The 24,876-nt window shown below is 34.6% G+C and overlaps 1 pseudogene; it reads right to left on the bottom strand.

Moving 5' to 3' along the window:
- Window positions 1–7,347, bottom strand: part of LOC112397414 (UDP-glucuronosyltransferase 2C1-like) — a 36,641-nt pseudogene extending 29,294 nt beyond the window's left edge.
- Between the last annotated feature and the right edge of the window lie 17,529 nt (window positions 7,348–24,876).

Raw genomic sequence — 24,876 nt, 5'->3', positions numbered from 1 at the left:
AGTAAAAATTTCTGTTACATGATTTAAAAATTCCCCCAAATTCTCAACCTCTTCAATGAGTATTCCATATATTTCCTGACCTTACCTGAAACTCAGGTCTTGCCCTATAATCCTTTAAGTATGCTCAATCATTCTACCCTACCTACATCAAACAGGGTCCAGACAGAGTCTTAATATGTGTCCTGCTTTCTTTTGACTGACATTTCCAACTGTTTCATTTTCTCTGCTTTTAAAAATTATCCTTATCTTTATGTCTTTACTCTGTACTGTCAACTACTCATGTTCTCTAATGCCAACTGTCAGGCTGACAGGTGCAACACCTGTTCACACAAGCCTTAGACATTTGGATTATAGTCTCCTGTTCCACCCCAATTTCTGTTTTTTAACTCTGGGTGGTGTAATGTTTACAATAAACAGCCAATACAAAGTCATGTCTTCTTATTCCTTGACATCCCTAATTTAAAACCACTTCTTATGGAAAAGGCAAAACTATGGAGGAAGTAAAAATAGTGATTTCTAAAGATTTAGGGGCAGGGAAGGATGAAGAAATGGAGCACAGAGGATTTTTAGGAGAGTGGAGAGGCTGTATGAGAGTATAAGGGTAGATAACATGTCATTATACGTTTATCAAAAGATGGAATGTACAACACACAGAGTAAACCTTACTGTAAACCATGGACATTTGTTGATATTCATGTGGATGTTGGTTCATAAAGTGTAACAAATGTGCTGCAGGTATGTGGGATATTGATGGTGAGGGAAGCTGTGTATGGGAGGGGGCTAGAAATAGGTGGGGACCCTCTGTATTTTGTGCTCAGCTTTGCTGTGAATATAAATGCCTCTAAAAATAGTCAATTAGTTTAAAAATAAACCCCACAAATACTGCATAGACCTGTCCTCTGAGATTGAAACAATGTATTTTATAGCTACTTGCTAGACACTGCATTGTATCTTATTCAGCATACCCATATATGAAACGATCATTTTCCCTCACAACTGCTCCCATTTACTTCACCTTTGTAAATGACAATATTCACTACTAAATTGCCCATATAAAAAATAATAATAATAAATAAGTAAAGGGCTGACATATACAAAGAAACAAAAGCCAAGGATTAATTCTGGCACTCTCTCTTTTAATCTCCACCCTCAGCCTATCAGAAAATCCTATTGATTTTCTTTGTAAATACTTCCTAAATCTCTCCATTTATATTCAAAATTGCTATCATATTGAAGTTTGGATCTTTATAATGACTTTCAGGAACTATTGCAACTGTATCTCAGTCCATTTCCCTGCTTTAAATCTTGCTCCATTCCAAACAATTCAATAGTCAAAATTTATGAAAGAGGACGCTATATCACATTACTGCTTACAAATTATATGTTGATTCTCATCAACCTTAAATTTGAAGTGAAGAATACTTAGCATTGTCCCTTTGTTTTTTCATAATCTATCCTCCGATCATGTCTCCAGTCTAATATCTCTCCTCTTTTCAAATCAAACAGGTCATCATTACTGAATTTCTGCCAAAATTTTACTGGGCCATCTCATTTCTATTAGATCTTTTATCAAAGTATTATAATTTCCCCACTATTGTCCATGTCTTAGACAAGACTATGCTAACTAACATGCAATTCCAAAATCTCAGTGGCTTAAAACAACAGCTTATTTCTTTCCCATGCCATATGTCCATCTAGTGAGCCGCAACTGTTACATATATTCTTTAACTAGGACTCAGTTTGACAGAGTAGCCACTCTGGAACACACCCCATTGATATTACAGAAAAGAGAACTCTGGAGTAAGTGCACCTGACAGTTAAATGTTGGACCTGGAAGTGATACATGACACTTCAGCTCATACTCATTGCCTGGAGAGTATTGAACAATTTGCACCAAACTCAGGGGCTAGGGATTTTATTGTTGTCAAATATCTGGCATATTTGATGAACATCATTAATGATTACCATGATAATGTTATTAATACTATGGTATTATAATACTCCAAGTGGATAATTCCCATTAATTCCTATGTCCAAGTTTTCAGATTGAAGATCAAATACTAAAAATAATAAACTAGAAATCATTCCAAGAGGTAAACACTCAAAGAGGCAATAATAAGTACATTTAATTACCTTTAGCAGGGGCTTTGCAGGCTTGCAGTGCAGTCCTCCAACAAATTCAAAATTAGGTAGTAAGGGTGAAGAAATTCAAAATCTCGGTAAGTTCGAATCAACCACATTTCAGCTTTCCCCATAATCTCACATAATGTGGTAGGTTTTCCTGAATAAAAATAAAGAATGATAGAGGGGAAAAAAATGATATATGAGATGGGAAATGTTTTACCATCAAATTTTCTAAGAAAAATCTTTAAAGAACCAGTATTGGTCCCATGTAACTATTGCCTTTTCCCTGCAAGAGTACACAATAGTGAGATTATGAAGAATCAGACACAGATTTAAGTATGGAACAAAGTCAAAAGCCTGCTGCTTTCTCTGTCAACAGACTCTTTCAGCTTGAGCTAAGTCTGAGCCCTACTCCATGCTCAGAATCAGCACGTGCTCTGAGCAATGAGCAAGAAATTCAGCCAGTGATCCCAGCCTACTATGGTAGAGTCTCCTCCTCTTCTGGAATTCCAATTTATCTCATCCTCATTGCTCCAAAAGAATTTGATATCTTTAAAAATCAGCTTTTGTAATTGATCCATCTTTTTTTTCCCTGGTGTTTGGGAGTTTGCCGCCACAACTAACTATACCCTATCAGGACTGAAATCTTTTAATAAATATTTAAAAGTGATTATCTCCTTTGCTATCCATAATTATAGTTCCTGTTTCACAAGATCTTGTCCTCTTTGGTGAAGATATAGCACTTCATAATAATCTGGTGATGTATTAGTTGTTATTTTGACATATTTAGCTGACAAACACTACAAAAGGGGTACCTTTCAACTGAAGTGGCGACCAAGTGAATATTAACAGAATAAGAAATAAAATTAGTGACTCTGATTAAATTATTTTTCTTAATTTTGAACCAGAGCCTCCTTTCTGAATTCTATTCAATTACTGTGGTGTAAGGGACCTTACCCAGCATTTTGGTGTCCTTTCAAAATATGTACTCTATATCACTAATAGGAGGAAACCATTGCTATCTGGTTTCTCTCCACATGGCTTTTTGAATAATCTCCTTGATGTTCTAAGTGTGTTAAAGTTTGATTAGAAAATGTAAGCGATTTTGAACTGCCAGGAAGATCTATCTGCATGAGATCACAAGAAAATCTCATTAATTTAGGTTTTGATTCTGGTAATGCCAAAGGTATTCAAAATCCAGTTTCATACTCAGTGTGTATCCCATTTCACTGCCTTATTGGTGTCAGCCATGAGTATAATATTATTCTCTTTGTGAAATGTTTCACTCTCATACCCTTTCGTAAAAGTTTCATTGAGATATATTTTAAATACAATCAAGTCTTCCTTTTAAATAAATGACAGTGTAGTTTTTGGTATATTTATAATGTTGTGAAACAATCACCACTATTAAATTTTAGAAAATCATTAATCCCCAAAGAAATCCTGTATCCATTTAGAACAGATACTCGATAAAAGGAAAAGGGAAGCAGTTATAAAACAAGAGATCACAACTATAAAGGAAAATTTTAATTTTTCAGGAATAAACTAATTTTTTAGTAATGATGCCTTATTAGAGATATTTCTGTCAAAAATAGTAACAAAGAAAACAGTTTTAAAATTCACATGAAACTGAAAAAGACCCCAAATAACCAAAGAAATCCTGAGAAAAAAGACCAATCTGCAGGCATCACAGTTTCTGATTTCAAGCAAGATTATAAAGCAATAGTAGTCAAAACAATTTGGTACAGGCATAAAAACAGACGCATGGACCAATGGAACAGAATCAAGAGCCCAGAAATAAAGCCATGCATATTTGATCAACTAATATTTCACAAAGGAACCAAAACAATCAATGGAAAATGACAGTTTTAAACAATTCTTGCTGAAAAAAATGGATATTCATGTGCAAAGGAATGAAACTAGACTCCAATCTTACTGCACAAAAATTAGCTGGAAATAGATTAAAGATGTCAATGTAAGACCTGAAACCAAAAAATTTCTAGAAGAAAACATGACAGAAAATTTTCTTGACAGAGGTCTTGACAATGACTTTTAAAATATGACACAAAAGCATAAAAAACAAAATTAAAAATAAATAAGTGGGACTACTTCAAACTAAAATGACTATGCACAGCAAAAGAAATGATCAACAAAATGAGAATGCGACCTATGAAATAAGAGACATTATTCTCAAACCATATATTGGATACAGGGTTGCCATCCAAAATCTCTAAGGAATTCATACAATTCAGTACAAAAAAAATAATAATTCAATTAAAAATTGAGCAAAGGACCTGAATAGACATTTTTCCAAAGAAGCTATTCAAATAGGTAGCAAATATATAAAAATGTGCTCACCACTGCTAATCATCAGGGAAATGCAAATTAAAACCACGGGGAGATATCACCTCACACCTATTAGCGTGGCTATCATGAAAAGACAAGAGATAACAAATGCTGGGGAGGATCTGGAGAAAGGGGAGCCTTTGTGCACTGTTGGTGGGAATGTAATTTGTGTAAAACTATGGAAAACAGTTTGGAGATTCCTCAAAAATTTAAAAATAAAACTACTATGGCACTCCATGTTCACTGCAAGTTTGGAACATTATACAGTAGCCAAACTATGGAAGAAATCTGCATGTTTTTCAATGGGTGAATGGATAAAGAAAATATGATTATATATACCATGGAATAGTATTAAGTCATGAGAAAAAAGGACAACCTGTCATTTGCCTCGACAGATGGAAATTGAGGAAATCATGGTAAGTGAATTAGGTCAGACAGAGAAAGAAAAATCCTATTTGATATCACTTAAATGTGGAATCTAAAAAGAAAACAAAACAAAAAAGAAAATGAACTCATAGAACCAGAGAACAGATTGGTGGTTGCCAGATGCTGGGGCTGGAAGATGGGCACAATAGGTAGGTGAAGGTGGTGAAAGGGTACGAAATTGCAGTTATAAAATAAGTCAGTCCTGTGGCTGTGATGTACAGCACGGTGACTATAGTTAATAATACTGTATTGTATATATGAAATGTGCTAAGAGAGTAGATCTTAAAGTTCTCATCTCAAAATAAAAAAAAACTACATTCAGTGATGAGTGTTAACAAGTTCTTGTGGTGTTCAATATGTACAAATATAAAACCATTATGTTGTATACCTGTGATAAAAGGAAATGATTTTAAGGCAGGACAAGAAAAATTTAACATAAAATTTTCTCTTCCATTTGAGCCACTACCCCACCCGCCCCCTTTAGTGTATCTGCATTCTACATTAACTAGGTCCCCTTAGAAGACACAAGAGTGCCTACTCAACCACCACCACCACAACAACAAAAAAACCAATTTCCTCCTGGTGCCAGCAAGGTAGCTCCTTAGGAGATAAAATTCCTTCCTTAATCCCTTAAGGGATTACAGTGACCCACAACTCGCCTTCTTGACCTATGTAAACTGTCAGTATATTACTTTGATGTATAACACTTTGTCTCAAAAACCTGTACAACTGTGCTTTGACTTCTAATGGGGAGAACATTCCTCAGAGCTTTATGAAAAACTGTCTCCTGGATTATAATCCTCACGTTGGCTCGAATACAATTTTCCAGTTTTTTGTAGACTGACTATTGATTAATTTTTGTAGATCCCTGAAATGAATGCAATGTTACATGTTAATTATATCTCAAAAAATCTAAATAATGTAAGTAGGGTAGGGCTTCCTCAAAGATAAATAATGTCTTATGCAAAAATCATCCATGACACAATTAAATGAATGCTTTTCAAATAAAAAAAATCAAAAGGAAAAACAGAGGGGGTAAACAGACTTGCTTAAACAGAGAAAAACTTTGTGCTCAGAGTAAAAGCTCACTAGTTGACCTCTAATGAAATTTAAAATAGAACAACAGCAACAATAAAATAATAGGTTAAAAGTTTAGAAACATGGTCCTTTAGGGAAAAATATTCCTTTTTTCTCCTTTGGAAAACAAGAGCAGATGAAACGAAGCTACATTTATTTATTTATTTTCTAGTTTCATGCTCACCACATGCCAAGCTCTGCAACCAACTAACCAATCCCTGATAGAATGCAAACAGAAAGCCTGAGAAGCAGCTGTTAATCAGAAAGAAAACAGGCTGTGTACCAGAAGTAAACAAGAGAGTAGTCCAAGGTTATGGAAATTAAGCACAGTGTCAGATTTGGGTTTTCCAGTTACTTCAAAAAAACCTACGGTCATCGGTCAGGATTTATGCATAGATATATAGAATACTCCTTCTTTGATATATTGTCAGTACTCAATCATATAAAACAAAACAAAAAAGAGAAAAAAAGGAAAAAAAGAGAAAAAAAAGAGAAAAGAAAGAAAAAAATTATTATTTTTTCATTCAATACAGTTAAGCAAGAGGAGCTTGGGTTCTCTCTTAAAAACACTTTTTTGTAAGTTTTTATACAGTCAGATAAATATTTACATTTTACATATGAAATAAGAATCATTACATGCACATTTCTCTTACCTAAAACCTTGCTGTAATACTTATCCCATTCCAGAAATATATCATATGAATATAACATTTCACTCATTGCATAGAAAAACCAATTCTTCAGCCTCTGTATAAAAGTCACGTTGTCTGTCAGTACTGATGTGATGCCAGGAACATATGAAGAAGGTATAAGATGCTCAGCACACAATCTCTCAATGGCATTCCCATAAGAAAACCAAAAAGAATATATAAATGGGATATTGAGGAGTTCAGCCACTGATTCCCCACAAAAGCTTAAAGGGTCAGCAATACAGATATCAAACTTAGCTGCCTGTAGCCTGTTGAGTAACTCCTTGTTTGTGATAGCACTGTCACATACTCATTTGTCTGATGTTAATAAACTGCTGATCATTTTTGTTAGTTTTTCTTGCAAGTCCCACCATGAAAGTTTCGGCACTTCAAAAGAAATTGTATAGAGACCAGTATCAAATTCTTCCATGAAAGCTTCTTTAGTTACTGGAAGTTGGATGATCTCCACATTGAAGGGAATCTTGGTATTATCCAGCAGAAGGCTTGGTGAAGGTACCAGGATGGTTATCTCATGTGTGTGAAGGAGGAGTTCTTCCAGAATAACTTTTAAATTAATCCAGTAACTAAAATCCTCAGGCCATACAAGTACTTTCCCAGTCCTTCCAGAGTCAAAGAGACATAGATGCAGCCTGAAAAGGACACAGAAGCCTTTCACAGTCTTCATGGTTAACTCTTGCTCAAACTAAATCTTATCCATTTTATTTTATTTTATAGTAGGCTGGGTTGAACTTTGAATTGTGTACTTGTAAATCAACCATATGTCAATTAAAAAATAAATTAATTAATTTAAAAGAAAATGATTAAAATGCAATGCAACTGCTGTGACGGAAAAAAAAGTCAATGAAGTCAATAATATATTAAGGAAAAAAAAAACAAGTGAGAATTTCCAAACTTCTTTTGGATGATATCAAAATAAAAAGGCTTAAAGTTAAAGACAAATCCATAATAATTTCTTGGTAATGTTAAAAAAATCCATCATCATGTGATGCATACTCAATTAAAACTAGATTTTTTGGAATTTTTCTCTGGTTTTCTTTGAATGTCCATTTGAAAAGAGTGGTCTCTCTAGTATTTCTCTTACTGATAATTATGCTAGATATTCTACATAGGAAAGAGACAAACACTTACTGCCAGAAAAATAAAATATGTCGAGTTTAAGAGCTGTTAAGGCAAGGAGAATTTAATATAAATATTCTGATGTTAAATAAAGTGCCAGTTTGGCTATATCACAACTATCTTTAAGAAAAATATCTTTTTACTATTACTGTGGATATGAGTCAAGTTCTGATTCTAGGTGAGATTAATGTTATGTTGTGAAGAGATAACTTAGAATGGAGAAGGTAAATCATGAATAAGACATCTTGATTATCTTACGCTTCCTTCTAGTGTATCCACTTCTCTTTTCTTTGCTTTCTTGTTCTAAGATTCTTCTTATAGTGTAAAATTCCCTTTTTTTTTTGGCTTGAATCTTCACAACTGGAAGCCACTACTCCATGTAGAAATGGAAACAATTATATTTAGGATCATAACTTCATCTATAGTCCTTTTGCTTAAAACGTTGATTTTCCTCAAGTTATTAATCAATAGGAATATAGGATGATAATAACATTATCATAAGAATAATTGACTAACAATAAAAATATAATTGCATAATTATTCAATTTCCTACTATATTAAATTCTACCTCCAAATGGTAAGCCAATCTATTTTCATTTGCAGTCTTCACTATCATCAATCTAACCCTATTCAGTTTCATATCTAATCTGGACTTACTGAAGTACCCTTCCAATATCACTTCTTCAACTTCTGCACACCTGCAACTTACTCTCCATAGAGAAACTTTTCTGATTTTCAAAAAGATTCTATTTCAGAAAACATCATACTTGAGCAAAATGGTTTAATAACTTTCTCTTATATGTACATTAAAATCTATACTCTTTGAAATGGCCCACAAGACCCTAGTTTTCTAATTTTATGTTGTTTCACTTTCCCCCTTCATTGATATCAGCTTCCTTTAAACTTTCCATGATAAGAATTTCTTTCCTGTAGTGACAGCATCAACACTGTAGAAGGAGATCTCTACTGTCATCCACACAGAATATTGATATTGGCAGTCATCCAGGGATGAACGTAAGTTTCTGGGAGTCCGGTGGAGAAGTTTTATCCCACAATTGGAGCAAATCATTCCAAGAACAGATTCATTGAAGAGGGTAAGAAAACAATTTCACTTTGCCTGTGTCATTCCTTCCACAGGGCATTATGGACCAGTTCCAGGAAAGTTCCTTGTAAGAACTTCTTCTTTAGGAGAACTGTAATTTCTCCTATGTGGAAAGTGAAATCTTATGAGTACTTGGTTTCCCCAGCCATAAGGGATGTCCACTTCTTTCTCACCTTTCCCAGATTACTGAGGTGATCTGCAAAGCTAAGGAGATAGGAGAGGCTGGGATCATCACCAGGCCTTAGAACTTATCAAAGCAAGGCTAGTAACCACTCTGTGGTTCTTCCTTCTAAACAATTTCTGGACTCCATTAGGAAGCCTGCCCACCATCTTCTTAGGACAACTCATCAGAAGACTGCTCTGTGAGGCCATAGACTCCCCCAATGCTTTGTGCTCCTTTACTAAACCCTGCTGCTCCTTCTCCCTGACCCACAGAGCTGTCTCCAGCTGTACACTGCCATGGAGAATAAGAGTAAGCAAGTGCAGAAACCTGACCCATATCTGTGGGACTGGGATAAGACTCACAAACTTGAACATTTCAGGACTCTACACTAGGGAAAACAAATTGGAGACCCTCAACACACAGCTTCCATTGTGGAATCAAAAGAAGGCATACAACCTGAAGAAATCCCCCTAAAGAGGGAAAAAGCAATGTGGAACAGACATATCCATAAGAAAGGTCTGAGAAAGTCTCAGATTTTCTAGTCAGACTGAGAGGAGAAAGCATTTCTGTCCCAAAGCCAGTCAGTAACGATTGTGTGAGGTAACTGATGCTTTATGTGCAAACACCAACACAAGCCTTTAAGAAACATAAAAAATTAAGGAAACATGACATCACCAAAGGAACACAATAACTTTCCAGCAACAAATTACAAAGAAATACAGATCTATGAATTCCCTGAGAAGAACTTTAAATAATTTTTAAAGGAAGCTAAGAGAGCTGTGAGAGAACACAGACAATGAAATACAGCTCAGCGAAATCAAGAATACAATACATGAACAAAATAAAACATTCAACACAGACAGAAATCATAAAAAGAAACAAAAATGAAACAGTAAAAATTATAGACCATATTTTTCTAAAAATAACACAACAATGAAAAGAAACAAACAACATACCCCAGAAATCCTGGAGCTAAAGAATGCAATAAATGGAATGAAAAATGAATACAGAGCCTCAAGAGCAGACTCAGTGAAGCAGAAAAAAGAATCTGTGAGCTCAAAGACAAGTCATTGGAAAGTATCTAGTCAGAAGACAGAAAGGGAAAAAGACTAAAAAAGAGTGCTGGAGGCTTATGTGAAGAACGGGACACCTTAAAGTTAAACAATACTTGCATTATTGGATTCTCAGCAGGAGAAGAGAGAGAACAAGGTGCAGAAAGCTTAATTTAAGAAATAATAGCTAAAACTTCTCAAGCTGGGGGAGGAATGTGGACTTCCAGGTACATGAAACCTCAGAGGTTCCCACACAGAATCACCAAAGAGAAGACTTAACCAAGACATATGATAATCAAATTCTCAATAGTTAAGAACAAAGAGCAAAGGGAGAAAAATACCAAACCAGCAAGAGAGAAAAAAACAACTCACTTCATACAAGGGAACTCCCCATAGGGATATTATTAAATTTCTCAGCAGAAACTTTGAAGACCAGGACAGATTTGGTTGGTATATTAAAAGTTCCAAAAGAAAAAAAACCTATGATCCTGAAATATTTTATGTGAAAATGATGTCCTTCAGAAATAAAGGAATGATACTTTCCCATACAAACAAAAGCTGAAATGGTAGAAAACTCAGACCAATATCTCTGATGAATATAGATGTCAATTTTTTTCAACAAGACATTAGCAAACCAAATTCAACAGCACAAAAAAGGGACCATACACTGTGATCAAATAAGATTTATCTCTGGGATTCAAACATGGGTCAACATACATAAATCAGTATTATGATACACAATATTGACAGAATGAAAAATAAAACTCATATGAGCATATTATAGACACAAAAATTTTGAAAAAAATATAACATCTTTTCATGATAAAAATGCTTAACAAGTTAGGAATAAGAAGAACATGACTCAACATGATAAAGGCAATCTATGCAAACCCACAACTAACATCATACATAACAGTGAAAGTGATAGCTTTCCCTCTGGGATTTCATCAGGAATAACACATGTGCTCTATTCAATACTGTACTAGAAGTCCTGGCTAGAGCAATCAGTCAAGACAAGGAAATAAAAGGCACCCAAATTGGAAAGAAAGAAGTAAAATTGCATTTCTTTGCAGATGATATTATCTTTTATATAGGAAATTATAAAGACTACCAAAAAGTTTTAGAAGTGACCAGTGAATTCAGTGTATTTGCAGAGTACAAGTCAATGTACAGAAATGGGTTGTATTTCTATACACTAACAACAGAACATCTCAAAAAAGAACAAAGAAAACAACTCTATCCAAAATAGCATCAAAAAGAATAAATGTTTAGGAGTAAATTTACCTAGGATGTGAAAGTTCTGTACACCAAAATTTATAAGACTTATTTGAAATAAACAGAAGACACAGAAAGTTGGAATGATTCCCATATTCATGGATTAGTAGAATTAATATTGTTAAAATATCCATACTATCCAAAGCCTTCTGTATTCAATGCAATTAATGTAAAAATTCCAAGGCATCTTCACAAAAATAAGAAAAACAATCCTAATATTTATATGGAGCCACAAAATAATTGCCAAAGTAATCCTGAGAAAGAAGGACAAAGCTAGAAGGCTCACACTTCCTGACTTCAAATTATGTTACAAAGCTATAGTAATCAAAACAGTATGACACTGACATAAAATATGCATGTAGACCAATGGAACAGAATTGAGAGTTTAAAACAAAAAAAGCATTGACTATAAGGTTAACTCATATTTTATATGGGATCCAATAACACTAAATGGGGAAATGATAGTTTCTTTTATAAATGGGGTTAGAAAACTGGATAACCACATGCCAAATAATTAAACTGGACCCCTATCCTACATCACTCACAAAATTTAGCATGCAATTGATAGAGAATTAAACATAACAAAAACTGAAAGCATTCATAGAAGAATAGATAGGAGAAATGCTCTTTGACTTTGGTCTTGGCATTGATTTTTTTTGATTGACACCAGAAGCACAGCAACCACAGCAAAAATAAACAAGTGGGACTATATCAAACTAATAAGTTCTACACAGGAAGAATAAAAATAAACAAAATAAAAGGCAACCTACAGAATGGGAGAAAATATTTGCAAATCATATATCTGATAAGGCATTAATATCCAAACTACATAAAGAACTCTATACTTAATAGTTTTAAAAATCTGTTTTAAAATGGGTAGACACATTGAATAATTTTCCCAAAGAATACATATTATAAATCACCAAGAGGTATGTGAAGATGTGCTCAACATTTTTAACCATCACAGAAATGCAAACCAAAGCCACAATGATCTATCACCTCACATCTGTTAGAATAGCTATTATCAAGTACAAGACACAAGAAGTATTTGTGACCATATGGACAAAAGAGAACTCTAGTGTACTATTTGGGGGAATGTAAATTAGTACAGCTACTATGGAAAACAGTATGGAGGTTTTGTGAAAAAAAAAAAAATAGAGCTACACATATTTAGCAATTCCCCTTCTGGGTACATATCCAATGGAAATGGAAACAGGATCTTACAGCGATATCTGCACTTATGTTCATTTTAGCATTAATAACTACAGCCAAGATATAGAAATAATCTAAGTGTCCATCAATAGATGAATGGGCAAACTGATGTGATATATGTATACAATAGAAGATTAGTTAGCTATGAGAAAGAAGGAAATCTTTCCATCTGCCACAGCATAGATGGACATTGTGGGCATAATGCTAAGTGAAATAAGTTTGACAGAGAAAGACATACTGTATGATATCACTTATATGTGGAATCTAAAGAAACCAAACTTATAGAAACAGAGAATAGAATTGTGGTTTCTATAAGGTAGGGGTTAAAGTGAAGGGAGAGATGATGGTAAAAGTGCACAAACATACAATTATAAGACGAATGAGTTCTGGGGACCTAATGTACTCCATGGTGATTATTGTTAATAATACTGTATTACACTTGAAAGTTGCTAAGTGAAAACATTTTCAATATTTTCACCACAAAAGCAAAGAATGGTAATTATGTGGTGTCTCAAATATGTTATTTAATGCTAAGGCAGTAATTATTTCTAATATAAAAGCATTTCAAGTCACCTCAAATTTATACTATGTTGTATGTTGATTATATCTCAATAAATGTTTGGATATCATTAAAAATTTCTTGTATTAATGATTCTGCTGAATTATATTTGTTATGAACCACAAAAGGGATAAATAACTTTGACCCACAGCCAATGAATTCATCCATTATCAGTATTACTCTCTCAATGTTATTAGATGTTTCCTGGCTTGGATGTTAACCATTTGTACTTTAGTAGGAAAAAACTAAAAGTGTTTATTTTGTTCTCTTAGTCTTAGGAAGTCTGGAAAAATAAGAGAGTGGGCTTTCTCTTGGATTTGAGTTCAGTGAGTCACTAAATTTTTACATTACAAAAATTCCATTCTTGTTGGAAAGCTTCCTCCGGTTCTGCTTCAATTTGTTTATTCAAAGATTTTTCCAAGTCATTTAAATTTCTTAGTAATTAAGTCAGTTAAGGTATTGACTCCATTTTTGTCCATGATGGTATAACTGGAACCAGACTAACCCTCTGCCATGAGCAAATAGAAAACTGGACAAATTATACGTAACACTATTTTCAGTTATGAATATCAGGCATCACAGAAACATGACAACTAAGAGAAGGGAAGCTAATGAGGTGAACCCTAAGATCACTATAGCTTTCTGACTATAGCCACTTTTGAGATTACATTGCCAAAAACAGAATCAATAGCAGAAACTGGGGGTATCAATGAGTGAAGAAAAAGAAATGAGAACTTGAGGAGAATTGACATCTGGGAAAGGAACTGCCATAAATTGGAAATTCAAAATGCTCTACACTGTTTTCTACTGAAAAACTAAGGTACTCAGTTTGTGTTGATGCTGAAGTCAATTTTCACCCGTGACCTTAAAATATCTTGATTTTTTAAACCACTTTTATACCTCTCAGTCTTAGGAACCAATAAAATTGCTAAAATTCTGGGTCAATGAAATGTGACCTTTTTGCAGAGTCCATGTAGATAATAAGATAAAATCATTTCCAGTATTATCTAACTATTTCTGTCAGGGTAAATAGCCAGTGTGAAAGGGATCCAATTTAGGAAATTGGCCTCAGTGTCCAGTTGGTCTACTCTAGCAATGATGCCCTATCAGGAACTCAATGTTTAATTCTCTTCCAAGCAGATATGATCCTTTTGACACTCAGGGAGTAGTTACATGAGCCTCAGTAAATAGGATCCCATACACTGGGGCCCATGCATAGCTTTACTCTCTGTCACCATAGTCACTTTGTTAATTTGTTCTAGGAGTCAGAACTGGGGTGGATGATGATAAAAGCAGTCTGATGTGACCTGGCTGGGTAATTTTGCCTACTTAATTGCTTAATGCCAATTCTATGATGGTTGGTCTCTGGTGAGAAATACCATGATGTCCCATGGTTGAGTGTTCCATGTTTAACAGGGTCCCATAACATGTCAGGAGTTGTTTTTCCAAAAACACATAATTCTTCAGTTCAGATGACTTTATATTGCTGTGTTGTGATTCTTCTGTTAAGCTTGGCAGAGATTCCATACAGTGTCTTCTCTCACTGCTGATGTATTTAATACTATAAAGTCTACCTAATATTACAGACTATTACAGGCTGGACCTACTGCAGAATTCTTTCCTGCTCTGGGTCCATTCAGAACTGATAGTCTTTTGAGTTATCTGGCCTATGAGTCACAGAATGGAAAAATATGCTTCCCCTAATTCCTGAAAAGGCATACACTATCTATTATTTTTCTTTGCAGAAAAAAGGCAAAATGCAAAATCTATCCTCTTTTGGAAATGATAACCTTAAATATCCCTGATCACTGGATCTCAATTAATTTTTCTGATGTGGAAGATCACACTTGAATATTCATAGGGTTTTTCTCCCACTTTCTAAAGCTCATGTGTCTTACACAGTTGCCCAACATACTAACCACTTTTTGCTCATCTTTCTGATTTGCATAGTGTTGTCAACATAGCTGGTTAGTACAATTTTCTGAAGGATATCCAGATAATTCATATCTCATTGGCCTATATTATGAGGGAAGAGAAGAAAGTTTATTTTATATAGTCTTCAGGCAAAATTGTATATACATGTATACTATTGTCTTTTCCAAGTGAATGAGAACTGTATCTGATCTTCTTTCAGATAGGGATGGCAGAGAACAGCTACCAGAGCAATGACCTCATCCCATGTACCTGAAGATGTGTTAATATGCTTTAGCAGAGATATCACATGAGACACAGAGTATGAGAGTAGAATGAATTCTTGTATGAGTTTGCAGGATCCACTACCATTTTCCAGGATCTTTTGGTTTTGAGGGGCCCAGATAGGATGGAGCTCATCATCCTGCATTCTTTGACTCTTTAAGATTTTTAATTTTCACCATACACAGAAGTGTGATCCTGTCTTCTGTTTGTGTTTTTGGGGTCAAGTGATGGTGAGAATAAGTTGTTTCAAGTCTGTAGTGGGTTGACTAGTGGACACCCCAAAGTATGTCCAAGTTGTAACTCCCAGGATCTATAAAATTGACCTTATATGGAGAAAGCAGTCTTTGAAATATACAGGCATACCTCATTTTATTGTGCTTTGCTTTATTGTGTTTCACAAATATCAGCTTTTTAACAATTGAATGTTTGTGGCAACCATGAGTCAATCAAGTCAATCAATGCCATATTTTCAACAGCATTTGCTCACTACATACCTCTGTGTCACATCTGGGTAATTCCTGTAATATTTCAAACTTTTTCATTATTATTATATTTGTTGTGGTAATCTGTGATCAGTGATCTTTGATATTACTATTGTAATTTTAGGGGGTGCCACCGAACCTCACCCATACAAAATGATGAACTTAATCAATAAATACATGTGTTCTAACTGCTCCATCAACAGGCTATTCACCTGTCACTCTCCTGCTCTTCAGATCTCCCTATTCCCTTAGACACAACAGTATTGAAATTAGGCCATTAAAAACCCTGCAATGGTCTCTGTGTTTTCAACTGAAAGAGTTGAATATCCCTCCTTTAAATCAAAGGTAAAAATAATAAAGCTTAAGGAGAAAGGCATACTGAAAGCTAAGATAGACCAAAATTTAGGCTTCTTGCACCAAAGATTTTTTTTTTTTTTGCAAAGGAAATGTTCCTGAAGGAAATTAAAAATGCTACTCCAGTGAACACGCAAACGATAAAGTGAAACAGCCTTATTGCTGAAATGGAGAAAGATTTCATGGTCTAGTTAGAAGATTAAACCAGCCACAACATTCCCTTAAACCAAAGCCTAAACCAGAGCAAGGTCCTAACTCTTTTCAATTCTAAGAAGGCTGCAAGAGGTGAGGAAGCTGCCTAAGAAAAATTGGAACTAGCAGAGTTTGGATCATAAGGTTTAAGGAAAGAAGCCCTCTTCAAAACATAAAAGTGCAAGGTAAAGCAACAAGTGCTGATGTAGAAGCTGTAGTAAGTTATCCAGAAGATCTAGCTAAGATAATTCATGAAGGTGGCTACAGGCAGCAGATTTTCAATGTGGATGAAACAGCCTTATATTGAAAGAAAATGCCATTTAGGACATTCATAGCTAATGAGGAGAAATCAATATCTGGCTTCAAATTTTCAGAGAACAGGCTGACTCTCTTGTTATGGGCCAAGCAGCTGGTGATTTGAAGTGGAAGCCAAAGTTCATTTGCCATTTTGAAAATTCTAGGCCCTTAAGAATTATGCTAAATCTACTCTGCCTGTGCTCTATAAATTGAACAACAAGGCCTCGATGACAGCATATCTCTTTACAACATATATTTACAGCTAAATATTTTCAGCCCACCTCTGAGACCTACTGTCAGAGAAAAGAACCTTTCAAAATGTTACTGCTCACTGACAAGGCACTTGATCATCCAAGAGCTCTCATGGAGATGTACAATGAGACTAATATTGTTTTCATACCTCCTAACACAATGTCCATCATGCATCGCATGGATCAAGGACTAACTAAAACTTTCAAGTCTTATTATTTAAGAAATACAATTTGTTAGGCTATAGCTGTCATGGATAGTGATTTCTCTGATGGATCTGGTCAAAGTGAATTGAAAACCTTCTGAAAAAAACTCACCATTTTAGATACCATTAAGAACATTTGTGATTTATGGGAAAAGGTCAAAATATCAACATTAACAGAAGTTTCAAAGAAATTGATTCCAGCTCTAATGGATGATTTTTAAGGAGTTCAAGACTTCAGTGGAGGAAAGAACTGCACGTGTGAAAATAGCAAGAGGACTCAGAAGTGGAGCCTAGGCAAAAAATATACAAATCAATTTTCACTGCAAAGTAAAGGAACTGTTACAGTGGAGGATTACTGGACTGAATATCAATATTATGACATAGTATGAGTATGTTTCGTGTTTGGTAATTGCAATCATTGTTGTTTTTGTTGTGGTCATCCATTTACAGTGCTTGGTGTCAGTCTATCTTTTGTAAAAATAAAATACAGGTTGTATGTGTTGTTGTGTGTGTGTGTGTGTGTGTGTGTGAAAATAAATAAATAAAAAGTAATAGAACTTAAGATTTAGAAATAAATAATAAATAAATAAAATAATTTATTTTAATGTTTAAAAAAAAAAGAAAGAAGTGGAGCCTAGGGACTTCCCTGGTGGTCCAGTGGTAAAGAATCTGCCTTCCAATGCAGGGGACATGGGTTCAATTCCTGGTCAGGGAACGAAGATCCCACATGCCACGGAGCAATTAAGTCTGCGCGCCACAACTACTGAGCTTGTGCACCTCAATGAGAGAATCTGTGTGCCGCAAACTACAGAGCCCACGCACTCTGGAGCCCACACCACAACTAGAGAAAAGAAAACCCACCCTCCATAACTAGAGAGAAGCCCATGTGCTACAACTAAGATCCGAAGCAGCCAAAAAAAAAAAGAAGTGGAGCCTAAAGATGTGACTGAATTGCTGCAATCTCATGATAGAACTAATGGGTGAGGAGTTGCTTCTTATGGATTAGTAAAGAAAGTGACTTCTTGAGATGGAAAGTAGTGCTGGTGTAGATGCTATGAAGATTGTTGAAATGAAAACAAATGATTTAGAATATTGCATAAACTTAGTTGATAAAGGGGCAGCAAGGTTTGAGAGGATTGACTCCAATTTCGAATGAAGTTCTACTGAGCACAAAATGTTTTCAAATAGCATTGTATGTTACAGAGAAACAAAAGAGCCAATTGATGTGCAGACTTCACTGTTATCTTATTTTAAGAAATTGCCACAGCCACCCTTGTCTTAAGCAACCACCAGCCTGATTCATTAACAGTCATCAAAAAGGTAAGACCTCCACCAGCAAAAAGATTATGACACATTGAAGGTTCAGATGATGATTAACATTGATTAGCAATAAAATCTTTTTTAATTAAGGAAGGTACATTTTTTTACACACTTAATAGATTACATTACAGTGCAAACATAACTTTTACATCTACTGAGAAACAAATAAATTTGTGACTCACTTCACTGTGACCTTTGCTTTGCTGTGGTGGTCTGGAATCCAACCTGCTATACCTCTGATGTATGCCTGTAATTAAGTTAAAGATATGGAGATAAGTTCATACTGGATTTAGGATGGGCTCTAAATCCAATGACAGATATTCTTATGACAAGAAGGATGGAAAGGGTTTATAGACACACAAAGGAAAAGGTGATGTGAAGAGAGAGACAGCAATTGGAGAGAAACCACAGCCAAGGAGCAGCATGCATTGTCAGTAGCCAACAGAATCTAGGAGAATCATGGAATGGATTTTTTCAAAAAATCTCAAAAGGAAATGGACCTTGACACACTTTGATTTCAATCTTCTGGCTTCCAGAACTGCGAAAGAATAAATTTCAGTTGTTATAGACTACCAAGTTTGTGGTAATTTGTTATAGCAGCCCTAGGACTCTAATACAGACTGCTTCTACCCAACCTTTCCCACTATTACAACTTTTATCCCACATGTCAAGGATACAGTTTGGATTTGTGCCACTGACAAAGTATTTCTATCCAATTATATATTTGAGGGACTGAAAAAATCATCAGTTGCCCCAGGATGCTTTCATCCTCTTGGGAAAGAATTGAGGAAATTATTAGCATGCACACTTACTGTGATGCTACAGCGTTCTTCCTCTAAAGGACTTAGTCTCTTCATTAGTCAAAGGATCAGGTCTAAAAACTCTCAGGTCTAAAACTTGGCAAGTGATTATGATTTGAGTGAAGCGATGGTCCTCATCCTTCTGATACTGATCCTCAAACTCTTCTGGTAGTACAGACAGGACAATGCCCTTTTTGGTGGCCTGTTTATCTCTATCACCATATTGATAGCTTTTCATGGGTTAAGATTGCTTGGCTGCCACTCTAACCTCATTGTTCACTGTGATCATTGTGACTGTCTGACTTCTGATGATTGAGTACCATCACCTAGTCTCTCTTATTTTTGGATTTGATTACAATTAACATTATTGAGCTCAGTTTTGTTACTGCCAACAGCCTGGCCCTCACAGTATGGCCACAATGAACATTTTATAACTTCAGTAAACAATCATGTGGTAGATTTTCCAGACTTACAAGCATATAAATCTTAATATATCCACTATTCTAAGCCTTTGGATTCCTTCTTTCACTGTTTATCATGGCACTTCCAGCATATCAATTTTACTTCCTATGGGCCATCACTTTTTCCAAGTTTCTACAGGCATCTTAGTACTCTGTTACCACCATCTCCTGGAGTCTGAACCCAGGTATTAAATCCTATGTCCTGAGAGTGCTCCAAAATTTTAAATGATGCTTCCTTATACAACTTTATGTTTTACTTTCCTTAATCCTATTCTTCAGCATACAGTTCCATATATAATCTCTCAGTTCCTGCTGGTAAATATTGGATAGGTCCTCCAGTTCTTTTGAGCTATACTATGTTTCCTCCCTTGGTTGATCCTTCTTATACCTGGCTTTATACAGTGTGACTTAACCCGAGTCATTGGCCTGTGGCCAAGAGGGGAGATAAGAGCAGATACTGAGAGGGACATAAGATGTTGTATAGGGTAGAGGGCCCTATATCATCCTCAAACAATGGAGAAGTGCTACCCCTTCACAGAGAGGAGTGGGCTCAGGGGAATCTAGGAATTCAAGATTTTCACATACATTAACTATTTCTCTGATGTCTTGGCATTCTTTTCTTTCTCAGCCAGGGTCCTGCTCTTCAAAAAAGTTAAAACTACGTTGGGAATTTAAGTAGAACTGGAAATGTTTTATTTTAAAATAAAACTGATTTTTCTTTTTTTTTTGCCTTTTGCAAGAGATGAGAATTTCTTTATATTCTGACAAGGAGGCTCCTCTGGCTTTCTCACTTAGTCTTAATACGATGGTCTAAAGTTCTCATTCTATCATATTTTCCAAAGCACTAATTCTGCAGAAAAAAACATGTACCTTCATTTTCCTCATAATTTCTGCTTTTTCCATATTTATCAAATACATGATATATCAAAAACACTGCTACCTTCTATTGGGTTTTAAAACGGGTCATGAGGCAAGACCAAATTCAAGGCTGGAGGAGTAGCTTCACCTCTTGATGGGAGGAGTTACAAAGAAAACGTAACCATTTATATTATACTGCAGTAAGAAACTTCATTAAATATAAATAAACTCATGAGGAACTACATCTTTCAAACATGGTTTTAGTAAAAAGTCTACTTTAAACATAAGAAAGTATGACTACTTTATGTAAACTTTATGTTTGTTTGCCTTACAAATCAAACATTTCTAAGGGCTCACACCTGATGTTCCTGCAGCTTTCAGAATGATATCTCTGATATCTCTTCTCCAGATCAAATTTTTCTATTATTGTATCTGTGTTATTTCTCTATTAGGAAGGAAAATTGCTTAGTTATGGATGAGTTGTCTCTGGGCATTGTTATTACTCCTTCCTTCTCAATGGATTAAAATTCATTTGCTAAGGAAAACTAAAACTTTGGGGATTAACATTAGAATTATTATTATCAAGTATCTATTTTCTGATTCTACTATTACTGCCAATAGACTTTTACAACCAAGTCAGTTCTCCAGCCTAACTTTCCAGATTTTTTATGTCATTCCTTGAACAGGCACCCATCACAGCATTGTTGATTTAGTCTATAGATAGAAGCTGACAAAGGAGATATTTGACCAAGCTATAATATATAAAAGTGCTATATTTTAGCTTTTTGCTGTTGAATCTCCCTTTTACCCATTCCTCCTTGCTTAGTAATATTTTTCAGTTTTTCCAATACTTATATTTTTTCTTGAAACCAGAGACACAAATTTAGATATGGGAAAACATTTGATAGATTAAATCATGCTCTACTTCTTCATGGACTTGTTCTTTCCAGGCAGTTATCAAGCAACCTTTTATTTATATTAAATTGCAATAATCAATACATTTCAGGAAGTTCCAGCTTACCTAGGAAGAAATATATAAACGACATGGAGATGGAGGTGAAAGACATCATTTCACTTAGTGCATCTCATTCATCACTCACCTTACTGATCATGGATTAACCAGGAATTTGGTCCTGCAATAACCTTTATTCTATAAAATATACATAGGAGGATGAATCTTTTCGCTATGGAAGGGAAGACTTGTTGATTCCTGGTGAGATCTGCATCATTAGGGAGGGCTCTTAAGCCACTGGGGTTTCTCTGCTTGCCTTTCTTTACACCCCAAAAGGAAATTCACCTTCCCATGTGTAACCTGTTTATTCTCTGGTGGCTGACTAGGTGCAACTGGAGACCAAATTGAGACACATGTGAGTGATGCAAATTCTTTATGCTGCACTTCCATACTTAGCATGGAAGAAATTATAATCTTTAGAAATCAATTTCTCATTTAACCATTTATATCGACCTTGGGGCATTTTTTCATTCTCAGTGAGCACGATGAAATAGCAGTTTTATATCAATAAAGGAAGAAAGGTCTAATTTGTTCCAAACTCTCCATGAGTTTTAGGATCATCACTATTGCTAACTGCATGATGAGATTTTATGTCTAGGAGTCCTGGAAAGGAGACAGGATCTAAAATGAAGCATGTTAACCAGGGCAAATGATCCAAGATATGGGGAGCTTTCCCTCTGCAGAAGAATCATGATTTTACCACCTGACAAAGGTGAAAAACAGGTGTCTGCATTTCATGGTGTCATGTTGACTTCTGATATCATACAAGAGTGGTTTACATCTGAAGATATGAAAAGGTCATCTCTGTGGGAAATTAATGGAGGAATTGAGAGTGAGACATTAGAGCCAGAATCTAGAACCATGGTAGAATTGGAGTGGGATTCATAAGCAAAGAACCTGCAGAGAAAATGAAATTGAGAAGCCAAGGGTAGGTAGTGATTCAATGTGCATTGCGGAACTGATAGTTCCTTGTTCCATAGGCAGCAGACCCAAAAGTCCCAACTGTATTGCCGTTTGAAATATCACCGTTGATATTCCCATAAATTTGGAGAGTATGGTAGATCTGAGGCTGTAGGTTAATCATTATTTTTGGTAAAATATGTAGAACATTACAGTAACAAACACTTCCCTCATCAGAAAAGGGAAGCAAGTTTGACGATCAAGACATACAACCATATGAATCACTTTTTATTTATAACAGATAGAGCTTCACTTTGTGTTCACACATATATGCATGTGCACATGTACAAAATACTTGCATACACCTATTATCATTTTCAAATAAGTCATGACACAGAAGATATTTGAGCAGGATTTCCTAACATACAGATTATATAGATTATAAAATATAGATTATGTGTAGTTTACAAATAGAGTATTTTAAATCATATTGTTTTAACTGACTAGGAAAGCCAGAGGTCATCAAACTCCAGAAAACATCTTCTTATTGAAACTTAAACTGGAAAAATATAGCATATTAGAAAGGTTTAACCTCTGCATACCTAAAATTATTACCAGATTGTTAATTTAGTTAATATAATGATGCATAGATAATATAAATAGGTAAATATTTGTGTTTAAGAAAAGCTTTGGTCTCTATAAATAGAATATATTCATTTATTTTTAGGAGTAGTTTTTTTTAATAAACAGAAATTGCTAACAACGTATCCAAATCTTGAGTTTAAACTCCTTTATATTAAATCATTTTATAAGAATGAAAAAGTAAAGAGATATCTTGACATTAAGATTAAACTATGATTTTAAAGATTATTATAGGAAAGGACATTACCTTATTGCCAGAATAAATGATTTAGAAGTATGGTAAGTTATTGTTTTGATTACATGAATTAGATCTTAAAACAAACAGCATTAGTGCTTACATTTTTCAAACTTTATACTTTAAAGTATAATAATTATTTAATTATTTCAAATCTCAAAAAATTAAGAAAATACATTTTTTCTGCTATATTTCTTTATAGTTAATTTGCCATTTAAGAATAAATTTGTATTTACATTGTACTTATTTGTGCCACTATTCCTGTTTAAAAAACAGATAAATGCCCAAATAATTTTCATTTGTCCTAAGATAATTTTATATTATTTTCTAAAATAATTTTATATTTGATAGACTTATGTTTGTTCTATGATAGTAACTTTCAGTCTATTTTGCTTGGGTTATAAATATCAAAGTCCATAGTAAATTATTACTGAACTTGGTTGATATGTATTATATTGAATAATTTTTTGACCTCATGGGTAAATTATTGGCAAGCATACTGAAGATAGACTTTTTGTAAATGAAAGAAAGAGACTTTTTTTTAAATGGAGAATTTGGCAGAATTTCAAAATAAAATCACTGTCAGAACTCCCCAAAATTGACCCTGTATGGTTAGAGAAGAAGGAGAGGGAATACTTTTTTTTGAGACCTTTCTATTAAAATTCAACATGTTGTCTTCATGTTTACTGCAGATTTCAGGCTGACACTAGTTAATAAGAAGCCTAAGTACTTGTGCTTGGTGTAGTGATCACAATACAGTTTGTGAGAAGACCAGGGGAAGTTATGGAGTAAAAGAAAAGGAAGAAATGAGAAAACTCATCGAGTTTCTGATTATATGTAGAAATCATCCTCACAGCAGATAGTATTTCAGAGAAATGCATTTTTCCCTCAAAGAATCTGCAGTGTAGTCTAAGAAGTTTGCTTATTTCCAAATGTGTTTATTGTAAGTAAAATTAATGTAGGAAAGAATTTTTTTAAAAATTAAGTTACTTTTAAAAAGTGGGTATTAAATTCCAATCATTTACTTTTGCTCCATCATACTATTAACCATGTTAACATATGATAATTAGCTAGTTTTCTGAAGCCACAAAGTGTTACAATACAAATGAAGTACTATCATTATTAATATCCAAATGAAAGACAATCTTCAAATCAAAGACAAAAAATAGTGTTTTGTATTCTAAGAGAGACAAAGTCCAGTGTGTCATATGAAAGGAAAGTGATGGTGTAAAACGTGCTTAATAGCAGAGTAGAAACCCTAACAGTCTCCTGACCTTCCTGATTGGAAGGGAAACTCTGACTAGAGAGAGTATGCTCTACACTACTTCTTGTATAGTTCCTTTAGATAATATGTAATAATTCTTACATGCTGGACCCAAAATGATGTTAGATATTTAGGAAATATTCAATATGATCAGTACTGAAAATTGTTAATCATTATGTTCCTAAGCCCTCAAGCAGCATCTCAATTTGTTGAGCTGAAAGCAATGAATGAAGTAAAACACTAAGTC

The sequence above is a fragment of the Neophocaena asiaeorientalis genome, unplaced genomic scaffold (genome assembly GCF_003031525.2).
Source record: "Neophocaena asiaeorientalis asiaeorientalis breed wild unplaced genomic scaffold, Neophocaena_asiaeorientalis_V1.1 scaffold445, whole genome shotgun sequence".
In the NCBI taxonomy this organism is placed as follows: Eukaryota; Metazoa; Chordata; class Mammalia; order Artiodactyla; family Phocoenidae; genus Neophocaena; species Neophocaena asiaeorientalis.
This window is presented reverse-complemented; position numbering and strand designations above follow the sequence as displayed.